Source organism: Conger conger, chromosome 2 (genome assembly GCF_963514075.1).
Source record: "Conger conger chromosome 2, fConCon1.1, whole genome shotgun sequence".
NCBI lineage: Eukaryota > Metazoa > Chordata > Actinopteri > Anguilliformes > Congridae > Conger > Conger conger.
The window spans coordinates 316,450-329,200 of NC_083761.1; the positions used below are offsets into that span (position 1 = coordinate 316,450).

The 12,751-nt window shown below is 47.8% G+C and overlaps 1 protein-coding gene across 4 annotated transcripts in view; it reads left to right on the forward strand.

Moving 5' to 3' along the window:
- Nucleotides 1-479: 479 nt before the first annotated feature.
- Nucleotides 480-12,751, forward strand: part of LOC133122006 (CSC1-like protein 2) — a 50,096-nt gene continuing 37,824 nt past the window's right edge. For all 4 annotated transcript variants that reach the window (XM_061231645.1, XM_061231647.1, XM_061231648.1 and 1 more), the window contains exon 1: nt 480-708. The gene's annotated coding sequence lies outside the window, so the exon portion shown is untranslated. The remainder of the gene's footprint in view (nt 709-12,751) is intronic.

The window sequence follows — 12,751 nt, forward strand, 5'->3', positions numbered from 1 at the left end:
CCCAGGGGATGAACAGCGTCGTGGTTTACCGCTGCCAGGTATACCTACACGCTGGTTCCACGGAGCAGAAATCACACCTCATAACACCACATGAAAGTATTTCACTGGGCGTTATTTGGTCGTTCTGACCCATGGAACTCGGTGTTCTGACCGCAATTCAATTCGTGACGTAACCAATAGGCCTATGTAAAATTGATGAATAAATAAATAAATAAATAGGCTCGTTTCTTCAGGATTGTACACAAACCACGACTTCTATTTCACATAGATCGGCGATGTCGTGTGATTGATTGTCTATGTTATTAAACAGATTTGGCGTTGTGGGGATATTTAGGCTACAGTTCAACCAGCTCAACAATACTTTGAGCACCACTGCATGTTAAACATGAGACGCGCAGCCGGACAGTCTGCGCATGCACGCACGCATGGGAAAAGCGCTGTCAGTTCTTGCTGTGACGTTCGTACCGTACATCGAGCAAATCGCCCCTCGATAAACTTAGGACGCCGCGACCGGACCGGCGGCAGGGCTTTAGTGCGCCTGGATAAGCGAAATAAGGGACATCGTGTGTTTATTTCCCACTGTAATGTGGGAAACTCTTTTCTTCCAGAAAATCAACGACAGGGCGGATTTGTACGGATTTGTCTTATTTGGGATTTTGTCTTTGGAGCAAGTGAAGACTTAAACGGAAAATCAAATTGGCTCGCCAGGTAAAAACGACTGCGGCTTAACCTTATTAGCTGGTAACTCGCTAGCTATTAGTGAAATTAAGGACAGCGTTATTATTGCTCGTTGGTGTTGAAATGTTGCGCAGCGCTGCCACGCCATGCAGAATGGAATTCATCATTGTATCCTAGCGGAGACCTGTCACGCCTATGTCCCAACCAAAATGTATTTGCGGTCTTTGTTAGCGAACAGCTAGCTAGCTGACTGGAGAGGCTAGCTCGCGGCGTGATTGTTAATAAAGCACAATACTAACGTGTCGGCTGCATTATAGATTGCATGTATTGTAAGTGCAACTACAGTTTAAGCAGATCATTTAATTAATGATGTGGCAAATGAATCGAAATGGTTGGCTAGACAGTGCATCTAATTTCGCCTCTGTCTGGCCGAAGTGCTGCGATTAGGCTATAACGCAGCTAACTGCAAGCAAGCTATTGATCTCTCAGGGTTTTTTATTTCATTAATTCATTCGTGTGGCCTAATTTTTTTGTTTTAGAAGTAGTATGCAATAATGCATATCAAAAGCGACGAAACTGGGTTGCAGATGCTTAGAAACTATCGTGGCAAAGACATTTTTAGAGAAATTGTGACGATCTACTGTAAATCTGCGGGCTGGACCTTCAGAATGCGCAGCGGCAGCGCCGTCTTGCAGCTCCACCGTCACGGCGGGGAATTAACACATTTCTCATTTATCAAGTGGTCTGCATATATTTTATTGCGAAAAAAGTAGTTATGAGTCATTTCATTTATTTTAACCGATCTGGAACGCGTCTGACGTTTGCTAAAGTCAGCTAATGACGGCGGCTGCGCGGCGGTGCACTCCACCCTTGAGATTCGGGTGAGATGCTGGTACATCACGTTTTGACAAGGTGCTCCTTATCCGATTCAGCCGCTATTAGACAGGCTATGTACAAACAACAGGTTTTTTAAGTATTCGTCATTGAGATTAGGCTACAAGGTGTCTGCATCGCTATTTGCAAAGCATCGTCAGAAAAAATAGAGCCTTTTAACGCTTCTGTACCTGCATTGATCATTGTCATAACTATCGCTCTTCCAATTATAGCTAAATTGCGACATGTAAATGCTATTTAGAAAATAGCTGAAAATTGCAGAAATCTGTTCAGAACTCCTCATAAGACGTGGGGTTTACAGCCAAAGTCTCTAAAACCGCTAATTCTTATTTCGAGTAGCCTTCCCATTCACAGAATAAAATGTCAAACGGTAAGTTACACGTTGCATACTAATAGTGCGTAGACCGATCGCGGTCAGTTGGGCTGCAGCATGCTCGTGCAAACAGAGGACATCATCCATTGACGTTGGCGTAGCTACCTATAGGAAAGCATCAAAGGGCCGCACCGAAGGACGAATTAAATAATGAGTCTGTCAAAATGTGATTATGAGACGGCGCAGGGCGGGAAGGCTGGGGTGTAGATGCCATTGATGTCGTTTTATCCGTTTGTCCGTAACTACTTTTGAGCACATTTTGCAGTGTTGTAATATCTGGAGTTGTATAGACGGTAATCTGCTATCGCTGTGTTAGCGCTAATATTAGCATTTCATCATGAACCGTCAGAAAATGACTTCATAGAGCAGTAATACAAGGAAACCAATAGCTACCGGAAAGTATGTAGCCGCTGCGATAAGACTGTTATAATTACGCTATAATCTTTCGCACAATACGTTTACATACAGCGTCATCTGTCATTGAATTGATTCCTTCCTTGTGTGTATTTTAACAATTCTTCCTGGATTAACAAGCAGTAGTGGAATAGTGTCATGCAGAATTTAAACCTGCGCCCATAACCATGGCAACACTCTCAAAATCACACCCATAATGCAACACTCCCCCAAAATCACACCCAAAATGTAATACTCCCCTAAAGTCACACCCATAATGCAACACTCCCAAAATCCACCCATAATACAAGACTCCCCCAAAATCGCTCCCATAATGCAACACTCCCCCAAAATCAGAGGTAAAATGGGAAACCACCAGAGGGCCGGGAATGTCCCTGTAAATCCCCCCCCAGGGGCAGGGCTGCAGGGCTCTGGGGCAGATTCCCCACGAAGCAGACTCCTCCACTCATTCTCTGTGTGATAGCCAGGCGTGGTCCGTACTGTTCATTAAAGATCCCAGGTTTAGTGTGTCTGGGGTTTAATGTGTTGGGGGTTTAGTGTGTCTGGGGTTTAATGTGCTGGGGGTTTAATGTGTCTGGGGTTTAATGTGTTGGGGGTTTAATGTGTTGGGGGTTTAGTGTGTCTGATGTCCCAGTCATAGTGCTACTAAAACTTAACTCTGCATCTCACCATTTAATCACTTCCTACATCTGATTGGCGGAAATGTGAAAATGTGAGAAAAATGTTCCCATACACAATGACGATAGAGAACTGGTAATATACATGGTAATTATGTTTTATTTTCTTGATTTGTGGCTCTTCTCAGTGTCTGATAAGGTGTTGAAGAACACATTGATGAGAGAGCTAACCCCTCTGATGTTCAGCAGGACAGTCTGCGCAGTGTCTAATACATCATTTTTAGTAGAATAACACCCATAGACTAATTCTCAGATATAATCTCTGAAAATTATTAATTTACAGCTTGATTTACTAGCAGGTAGTGAAACTGGTGTCATTAATGTAATATAATAATTTAATGTAATTAATGTAGCAGGGTATTCCTGTCCAGCACATCTGCTCTTTAAAGCAGCTCTGCTTTGCCATGGTCACGGCCACGTCACTGGAATGACCCACTCTGGCTGCAGGGTGTGGAGTACAGCTGACTAAATGTGTGTAATACATGTTTACGGAAAGGTTTTTGGGTTCTGCAGTGGAGATTGTTGGGTTCTAGCGGTGGATGTTGTTGGGTTCTGCAGTGGATATTGTTAGGTTCTGCAGTGGAGGTTGTTGGGTTCTAGTGGTGGATGTTGTTGGGTCCTAGTGGTGGATGTTGTTGGGTCCTAGTGGTGGATGTTGTTGGGTTCTGCAGTAGAGGTTGTTTGGTTCTGCAGTAGAGGTTGTTGGGTTCTGCAGTGGAGGTTGTTGGGTTGTAGCGGTGGATATTGTTAGGTTCTGCAGTGGAGGTTGTTCGGTTCTAGTGGTGGATGTTGTTGGGTTCTGCAGTGAAGATTGTTGGGTTCTAGCGGTGGATGTTGTTGGGTTCTGCAGTGAAGATTGTTGGGTTCTAGCGGTGGATGTTGTTGGGTTCTGCAGTGGAGATTGTTGGGTTCTAGCGGTGGATGTTGTTGGGTTCTGCAGTAGAGGTTGTTGGGTTCTGCAGTGGGAGGCTGCTGTTTGAGTCTCAGTGGATGAGTTTTGTTCTCCAAGTGTTTGCACACCCGCGCACATTGTACCTTTATCGTGAATCAACACACATTTAGAAATGCTTCCATAGATTATTACTGTGATTGCATTGCTGTTGCATCAGGTCCTACATCCACACGCAGCCCTGTTCTCTACAGCATCATGTGCAAGTTTATTTACTGCGGTTGGCTGAATGCATCAGATTGTATGTGCAGTGGTGTACTTTTCCTCCAGCTGCTCAGGTAGCGCACGGTAACACTGTTGGCTCTCGGGCTGATTGACAGTGTCACTTGATCTGGGCCTGACACCCAGCCCCACTCCTGGATCAGGTTCTGCCATGTGATCTGGGACCAGTCAGACACAGGGTATGATGGGATTGGCAGGCACTGCAGACTTGCTGTCCTGGACAATGTGGCAAATGACAACTGTTGGCTGATTGCTTGGCAACACATTAAACCCCAATAATGTGTTCTATTCACCTCTGGTGGATTTGAGTTACTTTTGAATGTCGGGACTTCAGGACTACAGTAACCTGCTGTAGAAGCTGCATGCTCCACATTTTTTAACTGCTGTTCTTCCGTAAAATCTGGTGCATTTAGTGCCTCAGAAGTGGTGAGACCCCCCCCTCGCCTTCTCTCTCTATCTCTCTTTCTCTCCCTCTTTCACTCTTTCTTTCTCTCCCTCTCTCACTCTCTCCTGATTATTTATTATAATATAATATCTTCAGTCCTTATGATGAAACTTTAACCACCTACTCATGTGTCTGTCTGTCTGTCTGTGTCACTGACCTGGATTTCTGTTGCATAACTGCTGATGTTCTCAGGCTATTATGAGCAGTGAGGCTGAAGTCCCTGTGCTCTCTGTGCTTAGAGCTGTGCTCTCTGTGCTTAGAGCTGTGGCCTCTGTGTGCTTAAAGAGCTGTGCTCTCTGTGCTTAGAGCTGTGGCCTCTGTGCTTAAAGAGCTGTGCTCTCTGTGCTTAAAGAGCTGTGCTCTGTGCTTAGAGCTGTGCTCTGTGCTTAAAGAGCTGTGCTCTCTGTGCTTAGAGCTGTGTTCTCTGTGCTTAAAGAGCTGTGCTCTCTGTGCTTAGAGCTGTGCTCTCTGTGCTTAAAGAGCTGGGCTCTCTGTGCTTAGAGCTGGGCTCTCTGTGCTTAGAGCTGTGGTCTCTGTGCTTAGAGCTGTGGTCTCTGTGCTTAGAGCTGTGCTCTCTGTTCTTAAAGAGCTGTGGTCTCTGTGCTTAAAGAGCTGTGGTCTCTGTGCTTAGAGCTGTGCTCTCTGTGCTTAAAGAGCTGTGCTCTGTGCTTAAAGAGCTGTGCTCTCTGTGCTTAGAGCTGTGGCCTCTGTGCTTAGAGCTGGGCTCTCTGTGCTTAAAGAGCTGTGCTCTCTGTGCTTAGAGCTGTGCTCTCTGTGCTTAAAGAGCTGTGGTCTCTGTGCTTAGAGCTGGGCTCTCTGTGCTTAGAGAGCTGTGCTCTCTGTGCTTAGAGCTGTGGTCTCTGTGCTTAGAGCTGTGCTCTCTGTGCTTAGAGCTGTGCTCTCTGTGCTTAGAGCTGTGGCCTCTGTGCTTAAAGAGCTGTGGTCTCTGTGCTTAAAGAGCTGTGGTCTCTGTGCTTAAAGAGCTGTGCTCTCTGTGCTTAAAGAGCTGTGCTCTGTGCTTAGAGCTGGGCTCTCTGTGCTTAAAGAGCTGTGCTCTGTGCTTAGAGCTGTGGTCTCTGTGCTTAAAGAGCTGTGCTCTCTGTGCTTAGAGCTGTGCTCTCTGTGCTTAGAGCTGTGCTCTCTGTGCTTAGAGCTGTGCTCTGTGAAACTCTTGTTGGGGTGTTAGGCTTCATTGGGCCTGTTCAGTGAGGCTGGTGGTGAGCTCCCATGATGTAAAGCGGAGTGGAGAGCAGTTCCCTGTGAGTTATAGTAATTAATGTAATGTAATGTAATGTTATAGTACTGGTCTGGGTGGGGTACTGTCTGAATACAGTTCAGATCCAAGTTACAGACACAAGGGAAACTTAGCATTTTGGTGTAGAGACTGACTGTTACTGAGTAGACACACAGCTACCCTTTACAGTGTAGATTCTCTGTTATGATTTCAGCATGACCTACTGTACTCTGTAAAACCCATCTATGGCTGTGATGCTGGTGTGTACACACCCCACTGTCCCGTTTCTTTACGTCTTTTACAAAACGTGTTTGGGGCAAATAATGGGTGCTGGGGCAGATACTCAGTGTGTGGGGTAGATAATGGGTGCTGGGGCAGATACTCAGTGTGTGGGGTAGATAATGGGTGCTGGGGCAGATACTCAGTGTGTGGGGTAGATAATGGGAACTGGGGTATAGGGGCTGCCCAGATTGACTGATCACTTCCAGAACCTAACCCTGTGTGGATTTAGGTCAGCCCAAGAGACAGCTGTCATTTCTTTTCGAGCAGGTCGGCTGATTCTGTTCCGTACCAAACCCTGCTGAGCTGTTTGGAGCAGAAGCAGTTTGTATTGATCGACTCACTCTGCTGAATATTTCATAAGGAGGAGATCTGTGGTGGTGTGTAGCTCTCTACAGAGATCTGTGGTGGTGTGTAGCTCTCTACAGAGATCTGTGGTGGTGTGTAGCTCTCTACAGAGATCTGTGGTGGTGTGTAGCTCTCTACAGAGATCTGTGGTGGTGTGTCGCTCTCTACAGTGAGAGGTTGAGCAGATCCCTGTCGCCTCGTAAATAGTGGACTTGAGGCCTGTCCAAATACTTAAGGATTGTTTCTGGATTTTTCCCTTTTTCTCCCAATTTGGTAGCCAGTTGTACCCTATATAATCCAATTATTTTTGCGTTAGCTTGGACACAACACCTATGACCTATGACCCCGTTCCGTGGCAGATCCTCCAGAGAACCGTCTGGTCTCAGCGGTACCAAGGCCCCGGCGGCCCCGCCCCTGCTGAGCCCCCCCTGAGGGGCGGAGAGCCGATTACTCTGTGAGCCGAACTCAGCCATGGCAGGGCCCAGAACTGCAGCTGCAGTGGAAAATAGCTTGTACTTAGGGTTTGAGTGTGTGTATCTGCATGTGTGTTTGTGCAGAACACCTTGCTCTTCCATGTAACTTTCCATTGGAACTTGACTTTCTGTCCATGCCAACCGAATAAGTCAACCGTGTGAGTCTTAGCATAATGGCTAAGAAGACGACACAATAAGCAGTAATAAGTGTGTTGTAATAGTGTGTTATATTAATGAGCTGTAATAGTGTGTGATATTAATGAGCTGTAATAGTGTGTTATATTAATGAGCTGTAATAGTGTGTTATATTAATGAGCTGTAATAGTGTGTTATATTAATGAGCTGTAATAGTGTGTGATATTAATGAGCTGTAATAGTGTGTTATATTAATGAGCTGTAATAGTGTGTTATATTAATGAGCTGTAATAGTGTGTTATATTAATGAGCTGTAATAGTGTGTTATATTAATGAGCTGTAATAGTGTGTTATATTAATGAGCTGTAATAGTGTGTTATATTAATGAGCTGTAATAGTGTGTGATATTAATGAGCTGTAATAGTGTGTGATATTAATGAGCTGTAATAGTGTGTTATATTAATGAGCTGTAATAGTGTGTGATATTAATGAGCTGTAATAGTGTGTGATATTAATGAGCTGTAATAGTGTGTTATATTAATGAGCTGTAATAGTGTGTTATATTAATGAGCTGTAATAGTGTGTTATATTAATGAGCTGTAATAGTGTGTTGTAAATCAGCAGACAGGCTCTCTCTGTCTGTTACACTGCAGAGGCAACAGCTGTGGAATGTAATGCAGGAGCAGAGATGGTGTGGGTGTGGGTGGGGGTTGGGCAGAGAGATGAATTTGGATGATGATGATGATGATGAAGGTGCAAGGCAGTGATTGGATGCTGTATCCAGTCCTGCATGGTTCTGTAGAACAGCACACTGTGTCCAGAGTGAGTTTATGACCCCCCCTCCCCCCTTCTGCTGAGTCGCTGCAATGGAAGCTGGCGCTATGGCAACCATGATTTTTGGAGCCAAGGCTGGGGTGGGGGGTGCAGCAGCCTGAGTCATGATCCATCACCTCCGCCCTGCAACCCATCACCTCCACCCAACACCTCCACCCTGCAGCCCATCACCTCCGCCCTGCAACCCAACACCTCCAGCCTGTAACCCAACACCTCCACCCATCACCTCCACTCTGCAACCCATCACCTCCACTCTGCAACCCATTACCTCCACCCAACACCTCCACCCTGTAACCCATCACCTCCACCCTGCAACCCATCACCTCCAGCCTGTAACCCATCACCTCCACCCAACACCTCCACCCTGCAGCCCATCACCTCCACCCTGCAACCCAACACCTCCAGCCTGTAACCCATCACCTCCACCCAACACCTCCACCCTGTAACCCATCACCTCCACCCTGCAACCCAACACCTCCAGCCTGTAACCCATCACCTCCACTCTGCAACCTATCACCTCCGCCCTGCAACCCATCACCTCCACCCATCACCTCCACCCTGTAACCCATCACCTCCACCCTGCAACCCAACACCTCCAGCCTGTAACCCATCACCTCCACTCTGCAACCTATCACCTCCACCCTGCAGCCCAACACCTCCACCCAACACCTCCACCCTGTAACCCATCACCTCCGCCCTGCAACCCATTACCTCCACCCAACACCTCCACCCTGCAGCCCATCACCTCCACCCTGCAACCCAACACCTCCACCCTGCAACCCATTACCTCCACCCAACACCTCCACCCTGTAACCCATCACCTCCACCCTGCAACCCATCACCTCCACCCTGCAGCCCAACACCTCCACCCTGCAACCCAACACCTCCACCCATCACCTCCACCCAACACCTCCACCCTGTAACCCATCACCTCCACCCTGCAACCCATCACCTCCACCCTGCAGCCCAACACCTCCACCCATCACCTCCACCCTGTAACCCATCACCTCCACCCAACACCTCCCCCCTGCAACCCAACACCTCCACCCATCACCTCCACCCTGCAACCCATCACCTCCACCCATCACCTCCACCCTGCAACCCATCACCTCCACCCTGCAACCCATCACCTCCACCCATCACCTCCAGCCTGCAACCCAACATCTCCACCCTGTAACCCATCACCTCCACCCTGTAACCCATCACCTCCACCCAACACCTCCACCCTGTAATCCAACACCTCCACCCTCCAACCCATCACCTCCACCCTGCAACCCAACACCTCCACCATGTAACCCAACACTTTCACCCTGCAACCCATCACCTCCACCCTGTAACCCATCACCTCCACCCAACACCTCCACCCTGCAACCCAACACCTCCACCCTGCAACCCATCACCTCCACCCTGCAACCCATCACCTCCACCCTGCAACCCATCACCTCCACCCTGCAACCCAACACCTCCACCCTGTAACCCAACACCTCCACCCTGCAACCCATCACCTCCACCCTGCAACCCAACACCTCCACCCAACACCTCCACCCTGTAACCCTTCACCTCCACCCTGCAACCCAACACCTGCAACCCAACACCTCCACCCTGTAACCAAACACCTACAGCCTGTCTGTTTAGGGTGGACATACATACACTATAAAAAGTGTCTTTCCTAACAAATGTTTGTAATCTTGTATTAAGAGTATTTACTTTCTCTCAAGTAGGAAATATTAGCTTGTTTTAAGTTATTGTTTGCTTCACAGGTGAAATGTGCTTATTCCATTGGCAAATCTAGAAATTAGTCCAACTGTTTTGCCTTGTTGGTGACATTTTGTCTTATTTAGCAGCAAACTGTAAAATAAATATGATTTTAAATCAGTATAAAATATAAAATACTCAGCTACAGCCTGTGTGGTTATTTTTGCACTGTTCCGGATTCTTCCCTGTCTAACCCAGCCCTCCCACCCCAACCGTAACCCTAACCGTTACCCTAACCGTTACCCTAACCGGAGGGTGGGCTTACTTAAATTAGGTTTACGGTTGTTACTTCAGTTTTAGTTGTATTGATACAGATGTGATTTTAAAACCATTGAAGACCTTCAGCCTTGATCTCCTTTTCAGATGGCTTTGCACAGGGAGTCGGGTCAGTTCTTACTCACCTGTATGCCTGACTGTGTGTGTGTGTGTGTGTGTGTATACGTGCATGTCTGTGTGCACGTGAGTGTATGTGTGTGAGTTGTGCATCGAGCGAATGTTGTATGTTGGGGTTATTGACAGGGCGTTGGGGTGAGTTATTGATGTCAGTGCGTTGGGGTGAGTTATTGATGTCAGTGCGTTGGGGTGAGTTATTGATGTGAGGGCGTTGGGGTGAGTTATTGATGTCAGTGCGTTGGGGTGAGTTATTGATGTCAGTGCGTTGGGGTGAGTTATTGGTGCTTTTTCTTTGTGCCAGTTTAAGCTGGTGAGTCGCTGTATCTTGTGCAGAGCTCATGCCCATATAAAGGTTGCCCTTTTCCGGTAACCTCTATTTCCGTAGTGTTCACAAGCCCATGCAACATCAATGGGTGATGTCACAGATGCGTGGTGATGTCACGGACGCGTGGTGATGTCACGGACGTGTGGTGAGGTCACAGAGGCGTGGTGATGTCAAGGGTGTACGGTGATGTCACAGACGCGTGGTGATGTCACAGACGCGTGGTGATGTCACAGAGGCGTGGTGATGTCACAGAGGCGTGGTGATGTCACAGACGCGTGGTGATGTCACAGACGCGTGGTGATGTCACAGACGCGTGGTGATGTCACGGGCGTGTGGTCCTCATGGATGATGGTTCCAGGGCTGCAGTCAGGAGCATTGTGGGAGATTTACATCAAAATCTACAGTGGGGTTTCAAGCCCAAACCCATATTTTAACCAACAACGTTAATGTACAAACAGCTGTTGCTTTTTCTGTAACAGTGTAATTATTAATTATGCAGTTTCTTTTCTGAATGACTTTGAGTTATATATTAAAAATAATTTATATAATGTTTATTAATTAATATTTCTTAATTAATATATTATTTAATTAATATTTCCAGCATAATAATTGGTTAATGTTTTGCTCTTTGCTGTGTCTGTTGTGTATAAACCCTGAATGGAGTTTACTGGAAGTCGAGGGCTGAGTGCACTAATTTTAGAATGAAATTCTAAACCCCCGTAAACCCCTGATCCCAGCCTGTGAGCCCCTGTTACTCCACACATATCCCAGCCTGTGAGCCCCTGTTACTCCACAAATATCGCGCTCACATGACGTGGGAAAGTCTGGGGATTCCTGCTGCTTATGTCACGCCTGGACTTGTTTACTTACATTGAAGTGCAAGTGTATAAATATAGCTCAGTAATGCACATTTAGTACACATTATAGTGCTAATTGGCCCAGCGTGTCCTAAGTACACTCTAGCCGTGTTAAGCAGTCCAGACCGTTTCATAATGGCTCCATGTTGCACTTTCCTCCGCTGATAGAGTCAGTGGATATCTCCCTCAGCCAGGTGATGTGGCCTGTAGGTCTTGCTTGGTTAGAAATGCCACATTCAGTGACATTTACATTCAGCTATTTATATGTATATATTAAAGCAGGCCTGCATTACATTATGTGTTATTGTGCTGTAATGCAGGTCCTACAGTGCTGGAGATGGAGAGCGGTGAGAGGAAGTGACAGATTAGAGGAGGAGAGGAGTGCAATGGGAGGAGAGGAGGAGAGGAGTGCAGCAGGAGGAGAGGAGGAGTGCAGCGGGAGGAGAGGAGTACAGTGGGAGGAGAGGAGGAGTGCAGAGTGCAGTGAGGGAGCAGCTCTTCTGGGGATGGGGAGGTCGATCCAGCCCTGGAGAGCGAGGCTGGAGAATCTCCACAGTCGTGCTGCAATGTTCCATCCATCCATCCATCATCACCCGCTTATCCGGAGTCGGGTCGCGGTGGCAGTAGGCAAAGCCAGGTATTCCAGGCGTCCCTCTCCCCAGCAACGCATTCTAGCTCCTCCTGGGGGATCCCGAGGTCAGGAGAGATATATAATCTCTGGGTCTCCGCCCAGTTGGACGAGCCTGGAAAACCTCCAAAGGGAGGCGCCCGGGAGGCATCCTGATCAGATGTCCGAACCACCTCAATTGGCTCCTTTCGACGCGAAGGAGCAGCGGCTCTACTCCGAGCTCCCTCCAGATGTCCGAGCTCCTCACCCTATCTCTAAGGCTGAGCCCGGCCACCCTATGGAGGAAGCTCATTTCGGCCGCTTGTATACGCAATCTCGTTCTTTCGGTCACTACCCAAAGCTCGTGAGGGTTGGGACGTAGATCGACCAGTAAATCGAGAGCTTCGCCTTCCGGCTCAGCTCCCTCTTCACCACGACGGTCCGGTGCAACGCCCGCATTACTGCTGACGCTGCACCGATCCGCCTGTCGATCTCACGCTCCCTTTTACCCTCACTCGTGAACAAGACCCCGAGATACTTGAACTCCTTCACTTGGGGCAAAGACTTGTTCCCAACCTGGAGGGAGCAATCCACCATTTTCCGGCAGAGAACCATAGCCTCGGACTTGGAGGTGCTGACTCCCATCCCGGCCGCTTCACACTCGGCTGCAAACCGCTCCAGTGCGTGCTGAAGGTCACGGTCCGATGAAGCCAGCAGAACCACATCATCCGCGAAAAGCAGAGATGCGATTCTGAGGTCACCAAACCGGACACTCTCCTCACCTCGGCTGCGCCTTGAGATCCTGTCCATGAATACCACAAACAGGACCGGTGACAAGGGGAAACCTTGGCAGAGTCCA